Source organism: Littorina saxatilis, linkage group LG9, assembly GCF_037325665.1.
Source record: "Littorina saxatilis isolate snail1 linkage group LG9, US_GU_Lsax_2.0, whole genome shotgun sequence".
Lineage (NCBI taxonomy): Eukaryota > Metazoa > Mollusca > Gastropoda > Littorinimorpha > Littorinidae > Littorina > Littorina saxatilis.
The window spans coordinates 67,501,816-67,515,031 of record NC_090253.1 but is presented as its reverse complement, the minus strand read 5'-3'; the positions used below and the strand labels follow the sequence as shown (position 1 = coordinate 67,515,031).

The 13,216-nt window shown below is 40.2% G+C and overlaps 1 long non-coding RNA gene across 1 annotated transcript; it reads right to left on the bottom strand.

The window, feature by feature from the left end:
• Positions 1–8,576: 8,576 nt before the first annotated feature.
• LOC138976899 (uncharacterized) lies at positions 8,577–12,789 on the bottom strand. Its single transcript, XR_011459209.1, has 3 exons — positions 11,681–12,789; positions 10,673–11,519; positions 8,577–9,375 (listed from the first exon to the last, which is right to left on the bottom strand). It is a non-coding gene; the product is annotated as an uncharacterized lncRNA (long non-coding RNA).
• Between the last annotated feature and the right edge of the window lie 427 nt (positions 12,790–13,216).

Below are 13,216 nucleotides of genomic sequence, written 5' to 3'. Positions count from 1 at the left end.
CGTGGACTTGGTCCTAAACAACAATGGCGCCTTGTTTTGGTGCTGGACGGCTGTTATGATACCGAAAATCACGCCCGGACAGTAAGCCTCCCGTAAACCATCACAGATACTGTCAGGCTTTTACACACAGTACAAACACGCTTCCATTTGAACGCTCACCAAACGGGAACATCCTAGGTGCCCTACGTAAAGATTGTCTCGAACACTTTTTGGACCCATCCTGAACTCAGGTCAAACATGAGTTACTTCCCTTCGGGTCTCATTCTATCGATGTAAACTGGCGATAGCCGTGAATCGATGATTATCAAAATGTTTTTGGACCGTGGTGCGTTTTTGCGCTAGACCTAACTTTTAAAATCTAAATAATAAATTGACAGCTTGTTACACAAACATTCTTTAATCATGAAATAATTCTTTTTTCATCAAGACAAGATCAGTACAGTTCGAAGTTGTGAAAGTTTGAAAAAAGAAAAGCCCGGAAGCAGGGTCACGCAAGGGTCGTAGCAGACGATGGTTTATCAGTGCATATCGCCGTTCCTCTCAACAGTTAAAAGCCATAGCTAGAGTTCTTGTGAACCACAGCCGTTTGTTTCGTGCATAAAAACGTGCTATTGTAAATAAGCTCACATCGAGTCGCATTCGATTCAAATGACTAACTGACGACTACATTGTGAAAAAGGGAAAGTGGATCACACGGGTTCACGATGGCTCAGGGGTAAGATAAACCACGCAAAAATAAATTCTTTGAAAATTGCTCGCTCTTTACGTAGGCCACCTAGGATGTTCCCGTTTGGTGAGCGTTCAAATGGAAGGGTGTTTGTACTGTGTGTAACAGCCTGACCGTATCTGTGATGGTTTACGGGAGGCTTACTGTGCCTTTAATGTAAATAAGCTGACATGTTTGTCGCACGCCAGCAGCAGTCATACTACATGCATGCGTGCTGCAATTATGGGGGAGGGTCACACACACTCACACACACACACTCACACTCACACACACAGACACAGACACACACACAGACACAGACACACACACACAGACACACACACACACACACACACACACGCACACAGGGTCGGATTCCGCCTGCCTGTCTGCTTGTGCGTCTGTCTGTGTGCTTGTCTGTCTGTGTGCTTGTCTGTCTGTGTGCTTGTCTGTCTGTGTGCTTGTCTGTCCTGCCCATTTGTCTGTCTCTCGCATAATCTTCCAAACCCTCCTCTGCTCACTTACTGTTACTGCTCCCCAAAGCCAATGAGAACTGCTCTTCATACCTTTGTTGTCCCCCCCCCCCCCCCCCCCCCCGGACTTTTATGTTCATTGGTCTGGTTTTTTTTTAATGTATGTCCTTTTTCTTCATACAAAGCCGGGTTTTCCCGTCTGACATGCCCCGAATATTATTGCAGTGAGGGCGTGAGACTAAAATCTCTCTCTCGCTTTGTTGTTTTGGCTGTGCCGTGGACATGGCGCGATTATGTGCATGACATCAAACAGAAACACCCAACGCGCGAAGACAATGAATGAGTACTCAAGCTGTCGCCAAGTGTTCCATTGAAAACTGCACGTGCACAGTGAGGGGGTCCAGCTGTTGCACGTTGGAATCACGTGATGCATGCTTCAAAGTCTATACCTGCAGGGATAGCCAAATATCAACATTTTAACTCGCCAGCCAGACAAGGAACTTCAAGAAAGTCACTAGCCCGCCAGAAATTTTGCTAGCCCTGTACACACCACAGTTGCTGCATTTTGCTTTGAAACTCAACTCGACATGACAACCAAAAGGGTCGCATTTGACCAGATTTTTCACTGGCCAGTCGGCCCTGGCGATCGTGCGGACGATTTGGCAATCCCTGACATGGTAGAAGACTCTTGTCCAGAGTGCTCGGCGTGTATGCCGTGACCATCATAATCATAATCAGCCGTTTCAACGAACTGGGGTGATGCAGGAGTTATTTCTGCGGAAATGATGATAAAAGTTTAAGCCTAGTTCCCGTACTGTGAAACATTCGGCAATAGTCTCCGGAAATAACTCTGTCGGGCTTGACTAATGTGAAGGATGTGAACGAGTAAATACAATTGCTTTTAGTGAGGCAAAATGTTCACACGTACTCACTGTCCACGTGTTTAAGACATAACCCTCGTAAATGACCGGCCTATAATGTGACGTGGGAAAGTTTGCTTCAATCAAAGCGATTGTATTTACTACCTACCGAACCCGACAGAGTTATTTCCAAACATAGTCTTTTCTACAGAAATGACAGCAACGTTTTCGGCGATATGAAATAAACTTCGGCGTCTAGCTGACTGCTGACATCTATTATATATATATATATATATAAAGATTATTTGCACAATATTGCAATGACAGCGTACGTTTGAAACCCATTGTGACGGGAGCTGCCACAGTTAGGTATCACCTCTCACTTAAAAGCTAGGTTAAGATTGTAGTACAGTGGACCCCACCCCCCCCTCCCCCTTTTAAGACCTCCCAAACTCTGGGAAATTCAGGTCTTGAAGAAAAGTGAGTGTTAAAACTGGGCTAACTTTACAGAGGTTATGAACAGAAAATCTGAGGAAAAAATGGTCTTAAAAGCGAGGGCGTCTTAAATCGGGTCTTAAAAGGGGGGTTTCACTGTACAAAGTAGTACCACAAACAGCTACACTGTGACTGTACAAAGTAGTACCACAAACAGCTACACTGTGACTGTACAAAGTAGTACCACAAACAGCTACACTGTGACTGTACAAAGTAGTACCACAAACAGCTACACTGTGACTGTACAAATTAGTACCACAAACAGCTACACTGTGACTGTACAAAGTAGTACCACAAACAGCTACACTGTGACTGTACAATTCTGTATTGTTAACTTAAACCTTGGGGGCATGTGGGAATAGAGGTTAATTTTCAGCTGACTGTAGTAAAACCTTGCTACTGAGTGACGTAATCGCGTTTCTAGTTACATCAGAGACTATAGAGTACTAGATGATTACCCGCTTCGCCGGGAAGAAGTAGAGCCGAATACCCGGCCGTCGCCGGGGACCCGGCTTTGCCGGGTGTACGCCGGCATCGCCGGCGCACGAAGGAAGGGAGATCTAAAAATAGTAACGTGCAGTGACCTTCTAAATATAAACGTACAAACGGGAATATCGATTGACGCCATCGCACGAAGGAAGGGAGATCTAAAAATAGTAACGTGCAGTGAAAAACGAAAATCGGTTCAGCGCTGCGCGCTGAGAGCACGTGTTGAAATATCTCATCGATCAGGTTGTGTCCGGGGTCTCTGTCAATAAGCCCACCAAATTTGAAGCAGATCCATCGAGAACTTTGGCCGTGCATGGCGATCAATCACACACACACACACACACACACACACACAGACACAAGTCGTATATATATATAGATACAGAGACGCGTCATCCTTCTTTGCGCTGCGGTGCGAAAGTGAGACCGGACAGCCAGCGCGCGGGAAAAGAGCCACTCCCTGCCGCACAAGGAAGTTCGCGTATAGCGGCTGCTGTCGGCTGTGTTTATATCACGTTTATATTAACATACTGTCTGTTCTGTCCGGCTGACAGTGCTGCAAAAAGTAACTGAACGAAAAAATATGTTTGTTTGTGAACATCCTTTTTAAATGACCATAAAAACACCGCAGAAAATGGTGTAGATTAAAATTAAATCAAATTTACTTAGGCGGCAATACCCGCTGCATCGCTGTAGTTATGCAAACATGATTCAAGTCAGTGTCTTTTCACGAACTAACCGTCGTTATTTTTGTGTGTTTTAGTCAAATACAAATACATACTGTATACATGGTCACTTAAAGTGTAACTAAACAGACATTTTGAAGTGTCAGCTTTACTGAATTGCTTTATGTTTTGTCCAAGTATAGACCTGTAGAAGCGATACTGGACGATTTTTCCAACGTTTACTGTGTTTTCTGATTTACTACGATTTTTTAAAAGTGTTGAACCCATTTCAGATTTACCTGCTTATCTGTTCTTGATTTGATACTTCCAAAGAACAAGTGGTACTTTGAGTTCCGGTTTTATGTTTTAACCAATCAGAATTTGGTTCCTAAATAAAATCGTCTGCTGCCTGTCCCAGCAGAATCGGCAACAAGCACTGCTTGCCACATGTGTGATGTTACCAACAGAAATAGCCATAAATTGGGCAAGGTAGCAATGTAAATGAATTGGATCTAACTAATGTGCTTGTACTGCATCTCTGGCCTTTGAATTCACTCCAAATGTACTGGCTCAGCGTGAGAGGCAACATCCTGTCGAAGTCGTAAGCACGAGGCTGACTGGGAGATTATTATTCGAAGAGCATGCTGAAACGGATTGTAAGTACAATATTTTACATGTTCTCGACATTTCTGTTGATCTTTCCTTAACTTTAATTGTTTCCTTGATTTAAAACCCTAGGGCTTGTATTTTCAGTTGTGATACTAAGCACGTATCTTTACCACAGTATCTGATCACTTCACACTTGAATTTTGGAATGATGAAGTGGAATTATTTCTGGATCTAATTTATTCCTTGTTCCCCCCCTCTCGATTCCTTTTTTCGCCACATATGTATTGTCGTGTAAGGGGGTAGATGCGTGTACTGGCTGATTTTTTTTATATTTTTACTTCGGTCAGATACAGATGATTGGAAAAAAAACTTGTCAAGGATTTCAGAATTTAATAGATCTGTTCGAAGTTTTTACGGGATGGGTCCTGTTACAATACAGACTGAATGTGCGCAAGATGAACTTTTGATTAAACATACACACACAAATGAATCTCTTGATTTTGTTATACGGCGAATGTCCAGTTTCCACCACCACGTCTGTGGTATGTTTTTATACTGTTTGATTGAATAGACTGACGTGCATTCTCTCGCAAATGTGCGCGCGTGTGTGTTTGTCTGTGCCTCAGACTTATTAATCAAAGATGATGTTGCACATTGCAGATCTATGCGACAGGAGCAAGTGGACAAGACAGCTACATTTGTCTGAGCGAAGATCCAACGGTAAGCTCTTTTAGCCGAAGACAGCGAGCCTGGGTGCATGCATGTGTTCTGCGCGAACTTAGAATCCGGTTTCATTCTAGAATGGACCGGGTCCAGGTTGGAATTCTAACCCTGCGCAAGTACAGGGGTGCCATTCTAGAATGAAACCCTTGTTGCTGGTCCATTCTAGAATCGGCCGTGCGCAAGGTTGGAATTTGGGTCCAAGTTGGAATAGTCATTTCAGTTAGACTATCACACAGCCAAAGCCACAAATGTGGATTTTCTGTTTGTTTTTGTTTTTTGTGTGTTTGGTTGGGTGTTTTTTTCGGGTTTTTTACACTTTACTCAAAGACATCGTGAATTGGGATTGTGATGTTCTGAAAGTGATTACGATTTTGAGAGACACTCAGCACTGATCGCTACGAACGGAAATTTCCGGACTGACAGTGTTTTGCCGATCTCGCTTGTAACTTTTAATCTTATTCATATACATGAAGTTGGTCTTCTGAATTGTGAAGATATAATGTCAACTTTTTTTTAAACCTGTGACAACAGCTCTATAACTCACTCTGTCCTTCTGTTGGTCTGTCTGTCGGTTAGTCGGTCTGACCGTCTGTCTGTCTGTCTGTCAAAAAAATTGTCAAAAAACCGGACATTTCCGAGAGGGAGACAGCGCTGACATTGCAAGCGGCCGCAACCGGCTCTCATCACAAAAACAACTGCCCTGCAAACAATACCGCCCTGGTAGTCCCCCTTGCTATGGTCTGCCTTTGTTTATTGCGTACTCAGGAGTGTCAACTTTCTTGACATGACATGACATCGCAAGATCGCCAAAGGATTTTTTTCAGGGGTAGACAAATCAGCCCCATTTTATCAAAGGGAAGGTGCAGGTGGAGATAATTCAAGGGAAGACAACTCTGTCTTACCTACAAACATTACGGCCCCCTTTATTCAAGGGTTTCATTCTAGAATGGCACCCCTGTACTTGCGCAGGGTTAGAATTCCAACCTGGACCCGGTCCATTCTAGAATGAAACCGGATTCTAAGTTCGCGCAGAACACATGCATGCAAGCTTCTATCATGTTCGTGTGAGTGCTATTAGACGACTTTTCATTATTCTTGATTTGGAGATCCATGCAGGGTATTAGAAAGTGCAGAATATACACGTTTGAACAAATACGATGTGTGTTTGCTCTGAAAAAAAGAAAAAACGCAACAAACAAACATTATATTTGTTTAAAGTATCACAAATATTTATTACCTGTATCTGCATGTTTTGATAATGATGAAGGGTAAATTACTTTGACGTGTGCTTTTTTTCCCCCACACTGATAACGAATGATAGAAACACAGACACACTTAATAACATATCCACAAAAATTGTAACAATAAATGTAAGCTGAACAATGCCTGCAACACATTTCAGGCCTCAGAAGGAAGTAATTATGAGATTCAGACAGAGAGAGAAAGCCCAACACGAAACCAGTTGTGACATTTTTTATTTCATTATGTAATATTAAAAACACGACAACAACGTATTTCCTGTACTTAGTTTCGTGCAATTATGGATTGCAAAGTATGTCTAATTGAGTGGCATAAAGAGGCACAGTTGCATGAAAAACCAACTCGGATCTTGACTAGGATCAGGATTTTACATGGACACAACCTAGAATTTAACATCCTGGAGGGAGGGGGGTACTGCGCCTTTCACATCAAGATGTAAAGATCTATTTTAAATAATACTTATTAGAAGGGAACAAAATCAAACAAACTACAACAATCGTTCTGAGGGGAGAGAATTACCTCTTCCGAAGAAATTACCTCCCTTGCTTTTCTTGTCGTGACTTATGTAGAGTAAAGTGAATAGAAAGTGAATCAGTCAGTAACAAAAAAAAACCACAACATTTCTTAAGATCAATGAGGAGTCTTGAAGTATTTGTCAATGTTAATCTTGTATGCATAACAAACAATATATTACGGATTGATAATTAAAGAAAATCGTCTCTTCTACAGGGTTGACCCCCCTAAAAAGGACACCCACAACCATGCAAATTACTTCTGCATCTGTTGAACCAATTATTTTATATATGGTATTCATTAACTTCAGTTTATGTTCTGCCTTTCCAGTAAGTGGCAATTTTGTAAATTGAATGGTCTGACTTTTGTGCAATTTTAATTTTTTTCTCCAAATTCGGGGGTCGACTAAACAGAACGAGTTTTGACATTGAGCGGTAGCCATTTTTACCTAATTTAAACCCTTCAGGCTTTTACCTTTTTGATTATTTTGAATGTCTGAGTATGTAAAAACATCCCCTTCAACCCCCAGGCTATCGATGACCTGAAGAAAGCATGCAGTTACAGCTAGGTTCAGGGCAATCCTCAGACACGAAAGCGTTGGTGTCATTGGTGATGCAAAAGTTAGATAATTTAACCTACAAATTTGCCACTTTGTGAACTGCACATGCATAAAATCAAGTTTAAGTATGCTGAATATGAAGTTATCCAGTCAATTGGTGTAGAAGTTATAGCATTTCTGTCAGTTAACAGTATTTAAAATCTCTAAAGTAAAATCTGACATATTCGAAAGTTTTGCATAAACACCCAGACAATTTTTACGATACTCTCCTAAGCTTCTCCACTTCTCAGCCCTGTCTTGGAAATGAATTCGAATAAGGCAGTCAAAATAACTTAGTTTGGAGCACCCATCAATCAGAATAAGCATTAACTTTTGACACAGGAAATATCTTCTACCGAAAGCTCTCCTGGTTTTATTCTACATTTTTCCTGCATAATGGTAACAAATTTAATGATAAATCTAAACAACGAAGTGACTGTGGTAAGATGAACAAAGTTAAAAAACAAAGGATTACTGTAAATGGTTTACGAATCGAAATCTAAACAAGTTTTAATGATAAGTAAAATGATAAAAAAAATAAAATAAAAAAAAGCTAACGTCCTCGCATTTGTCCAGAATTATTCCATGTTTAACATGGGAACAGAGGGATAATTGGTCTAAAGAATTTTTAAAAAGGAGGGTTAGGGTAACCCTAACCCTCTTTGGACTATCTGTATGCAATGCCCGCTATAGGTGAAAGACTTTTGTGGAAGCCATGGAAGAATGCATCGCTGTTGTGCTGGTTCAGCTTGAGGTCCTGTCCTAGCGAATATCCTGCACACACAAAAACACGACTTTTTAAGCCACTTATGTTGCATTCCGTGACATAGCTTTGTTAAAACCGTGTGCCTGATAATAATGACAGATTTTGTTGATATACATTTTTTTTTAAGACACCCCATATAATATTGTTTGACAATCTCTTTCAACATAGTTTACGAATCACCAATGTGTATACAAACGCAAATAACCCACAGGTCAATAAATTACTTTCCAGAGAGAGAGAGAGAGAGAGAGAGAGAGAGAGAGAGAGAGAGAGAGAGAGAGAGAGAGAGAGAGAGAGAGAGAGAGAGAGAGAGAGAGAGAGAGAGAGAGAGAGAGATTAAAACTAGAAAATGTGTGCTATATAAAACAAGGATAATCACTGTCAAATCTTTGCTTGTACCTGCATGGTGTTTACTGCGCTATATACACAACCTGTTTTATTTCATTTATTTATTTATTTATTTTTTTTTGGGGGGGGGATGTTTTGTGATGAGGGTTTTTTCAAAGCCTTTACTGCTTTAGTCATTGAATCCACCCGACTTCGATTTATTGTTCAGTGATGGGTAATTGTGTGACCAACTATGTAAGTTAGTGATTGTTCTGGCTTCATACAATGACATTGCATTAATTTTATAAGTGTATGTGTGTGTGTTTCAGGCAAAAGCTGATATTACAGTCCTAGTTGTATGCAGTACCTCTGCTTCTTCGTTCAGGAATCAAAGTATACAATCTAAACCGATTATTTTGTTCAATAATGTTCAGCTTACCATCCCGAAGAAGGCAGTAACGTGCCGAGATATTGATTATAGATATTAACGTACCTAACCTGGTTACTGGTGTGTTTTCTTTTTATTTCAATAATGTAAATGTGTGACAACTTGCAGGGTACTTGATGTTCAGAGCAATTTTTCTGGCAAAAGACCTTTTATGGATCAAAGAAAACTTTTGTCGTGGTGCACAAGTCAATCAATTTGGTTGATAAATAATTTGTGCTGCATTTTCCCTGGTTCCAAAACGTAGTATGTATTACCACATGTCCTTACCTGTCATTGGCATCACATGATTCTCTGCAAGCAGTCTTTTGTGGAAATACGTCATTTAACACTTGCACTTATAGTAGGGCTGATGGGGTCTATGTCGACCAAAAGAGTGGGATTCTCTGTAGGTCGAGTTCCTGTAGGTGGATTCCCTGTATACCTAAGACTTTAAAATTGGCAATCTAGTATACAGGGAATCCCACAGGGTGCAGTTTTTCAATAAAACTTGCAAACCATACTCGAATTTCTAAGAAATATCAAAAAAAGATCGAAAAACATCAAATTCTAACGATGTCGCTAAGCATCACGTGACTTTCATTGATATTAGCAAAACGCTACAGGAACTACACCCTGTGGTATTCCCTGTATACAAGATTGCCAATTTTAAAGTCTTAGGTATACAGAGAATCCACCTACAGGAACTCGACCTACAGTGAATCCCATTCTTTTGGTCGACATAGACCCCATCAGCTATAGTAGGTGGCTGTGGAACGGTAGACATGCAACGACAACGAACAACAAAAGACAAAGTGTGGAGTACACTCATTTTTCTTAACATACGCTAAGTTTCTTTGAGAATGCTCCAAGTGAAAATCAGGGGTTCCTAGGCCTGATATCACAATTAAACAGCTTCTTCTCAGAATCAGGAGGGAAAAAACGAGATGTCGTGACAAGAACAGACAGCAGCAGCAGCAACAACAACATTGCTAAATCGTCGCTTTAACAAAATTTCATGTTTAGTATCGCAGACAAAGCACGGCTACTGATCCGACCAAAGCCACACTTCATGCACGATGGGCACATTGTTATGGCCAGCTTGTTAACGTGAGCATTGTGTATGTTTTACATAGAATTGAATGTGTTTGTCGTTGTGTCTGTCATCTATCCTAGTCGTTTGATTTAGAATAAAGCAAACTTATTACAATGACGATTTTCTTCGGTTTTTGATGAAGGATTGGCATCAAGACTTTTCCTATTTTCCAACTCTGCCACCATACACTGGCCGTTCAGGTCTGCATGTCGACCACATGGTGTGTGATCAGATTTTTCGGACATGTTCACAATGCTTACATGACCACCAAATGGAAAATCAGTTGGTATTTGTTATGTTTTTGTGTAAGCACAATCTTCATACAAGTAAACAGAAACAGTTTTGTTGCAAACAGAGCCTTCATAAGAAAAAATGCTTCTAAGTCAAAATACATACCCCCTTTTTCGTATTGCGTAAAATATACCCATAAATTCTGGACATCATATTTTTATTTTTTTTCACAACAATGAAACCAAACTTTGGCATATGTTTTAGCAATATATTCACAATAAAACCTATGAGTTTGAAGGCTGCATCTTGTTTTGTTTATTTTTGAGAATTTTTTTGCAAACCCATGCAAATGGCCAGTTTCTGGGGAGAGACTGGGGAGATAATGGCCAGTATAGAAAGAGTTAATAAGTAAACTAATGTCAGAAGTAGGTATTTACCTTGTTTGCCTTCGCGTTCTTGATAGCCCGCTGCAGCATTTGTATCACTTCCCTTGACATTCAAAACGCCAATGTATTTCTGAAAGGAAAATAAAGATATTGACCGAAACATCACACAAGTGGTATATCATGCTAGGTTTTGTTTACAGTGCCTGTTCTACGACCACATCTGATTGTAATTTAAATAAAGAAAAACTGTATCCATTTATTACTTCTCTATTTGTGTGTGTTTGTGTGTGTGCAGGGGCGGATCACATCATTTTTAAGGGGGAGTTTCCAAATTTCTTTTAGGGACAATTTGACGACGCGAAGCGTTTAGTTGAAGACGCGAAGCGTTCAACCTCCTTGGGGGGGGAGGGGGGGGGTCCGACAAATGTTGATAAAAACAAGGAAAATGGATCAATCTGAGCCAAGAAACATCCTCTAATACACCTTCCAAAAAAGTAAATATATTAAGAAGAAAAATTTGAATCACAACAAGGACAATTGATCGATCTGGCGCAACCTGAGCAAACTAATTAGCCAACTTCTTTCCAAAATCGTCACTTAGAATACAAAGGCCGGCTCCTAAGTGGTCCGGAAACCCCGGAACCCCCCTCCGGATCCGCCCAGTGTGTGTGTGTGTGTGTGTGTGTGTGTGACCGATGACCTTCTCTAAATTCTAATCGTTGCGTTTGCATGGTAATAAAGTTTTAATACTGGATATGCCCATGAAAAAATATCATTTCTTGTTCATGTCATTGTGTGTGTGTGGCCAGGACCGTGACTTCTGCTTGCCTCGACGTCTTCAGAAAAGACACAAAATGCCAGCAGGCGTATGTTCTTGGAGCACTCAGTATGCCGTCATCTGCAAACAAATAAATACAAATTATTCAATTGTGTAAATAAAGAACAATCATTTTAATATTACAACAAAAAATTCATATAACTGTAGTCTTCACCAGAGACATCCACTACACTATCTTTAAATAAAACTGCCGTAAAAAATTGAAATACTATAAAACTTACCCCCACTCAGATCTATTTGGGATTATTCAAGTTTCAACCATGAAACGATGCCGGTTTGGACAGATCTGCTAGTTTGCCGCTGAAACTGAAATCAAAGGCGATCTTCAGAACTATTTCTAATCTTGTATTTGTGATTAATATAAAATACTGATCTTCCCAATAGAAGCTGATGTGTATACACATGACCAGGACAAGGTATTTTGTTACAGGGCATTTACGCAGACGTCGCAGTTCAAAATATCGTTTTAGATCTGATTTTGTACAGCAGCCTGTGTGATTCAGAATCGTCTGCCCTTTTTCGGTTTAACATTTTATGGACGATTCCTATGAGACTGCTCAATCATAACTGATGACAAATTCAGAAACAGATGATGGTTTCAAGTAGGCTACAGTAATGATTCGTTAAAAATGTCAAGCCACTCGTCGATCATTCACACTCAAAGAACCCAAGCCAAATCTGCTCTGGTTCCGAGCAGCTTTTTCCAACTGAGACCCTAATTGTTACGCATCTGCCGCGAAAAGATAGACCACAAACAAGCGGCACTGTACCATGCTTTCGTTTATGTTGCTAAACAGATTAAATGTGCATTGTAAATGTGCTTACAGCAAAGAAATGCATCCTTACTTACCACAAAAATACTGGTACCACATTCATCGCACTTGTGTCTTCTTACCAAAACCTATCGATATGTTTGTTTACGATATATTGGTAATTACTAACCGTTAACTATTTTTCAAAAATCTGAAATGACTTTTAAGAATCAAAGAAAGATTCGCTAAAACGGTTGACTTCAGAAAATAAGCAATATTTTTCTGAACCATGAAATAAAAATCGAAAACTCCGTTTGATCTTTTATTTTGGTAGATTGATGACAACAGCCGGAACTGAAAGTACCAGAACCAAAAATTAAGGGCATTAATCAGGTAAACTAAGAAGATTGTCGTTCCTGGCGCGCACTTCACATGTCCGTCAAACAGTGTCCGAGTGAGAGAAAAAAAATTTTTTTTTCGCAGTTCGACAGTATATGAGGCCCTTCTTCATATCAAAGTGTAAAGGTTGCTGAACGATGTTTTTCCTTTTTGCTTGTTTAGTTACACTTTAAGCCTGAGAAAATATGTCAGGAATAAATCGTTAACGAAATAGTTCCCGGTCAAATCGGTAACTAAGGCATTTAGTCAACTTGGCGTCGTCCCAGCACCTCTAAAGTGAAATGGGTAGTCAATTGCACGGTACTAAGAAATTATCATGTAAGAAAAACTGTAAAATACAGCAACTTAAACAACATTATTGTGACCTAGCTGACTTTAATTAAAGAATCTTGATCGATCGATGATAGTCTTATTTCTTATCGGTTGCTTCTTTCTTGTTCAGAAAGCTCTCTCTCTCTCTCTCTCTCTCTCTCTCTCTCTCTCTCTCTCTCTCTCTCTCTCTCTCTCTCTCTCTCTCTCTTTTTTTTTTTTTTCCCTAGTCATAGTTATAGTAAAATAGTTTAGTCCCTCTTTAGGGCGAGGGCCAGATGCAATAAAGCATATCTA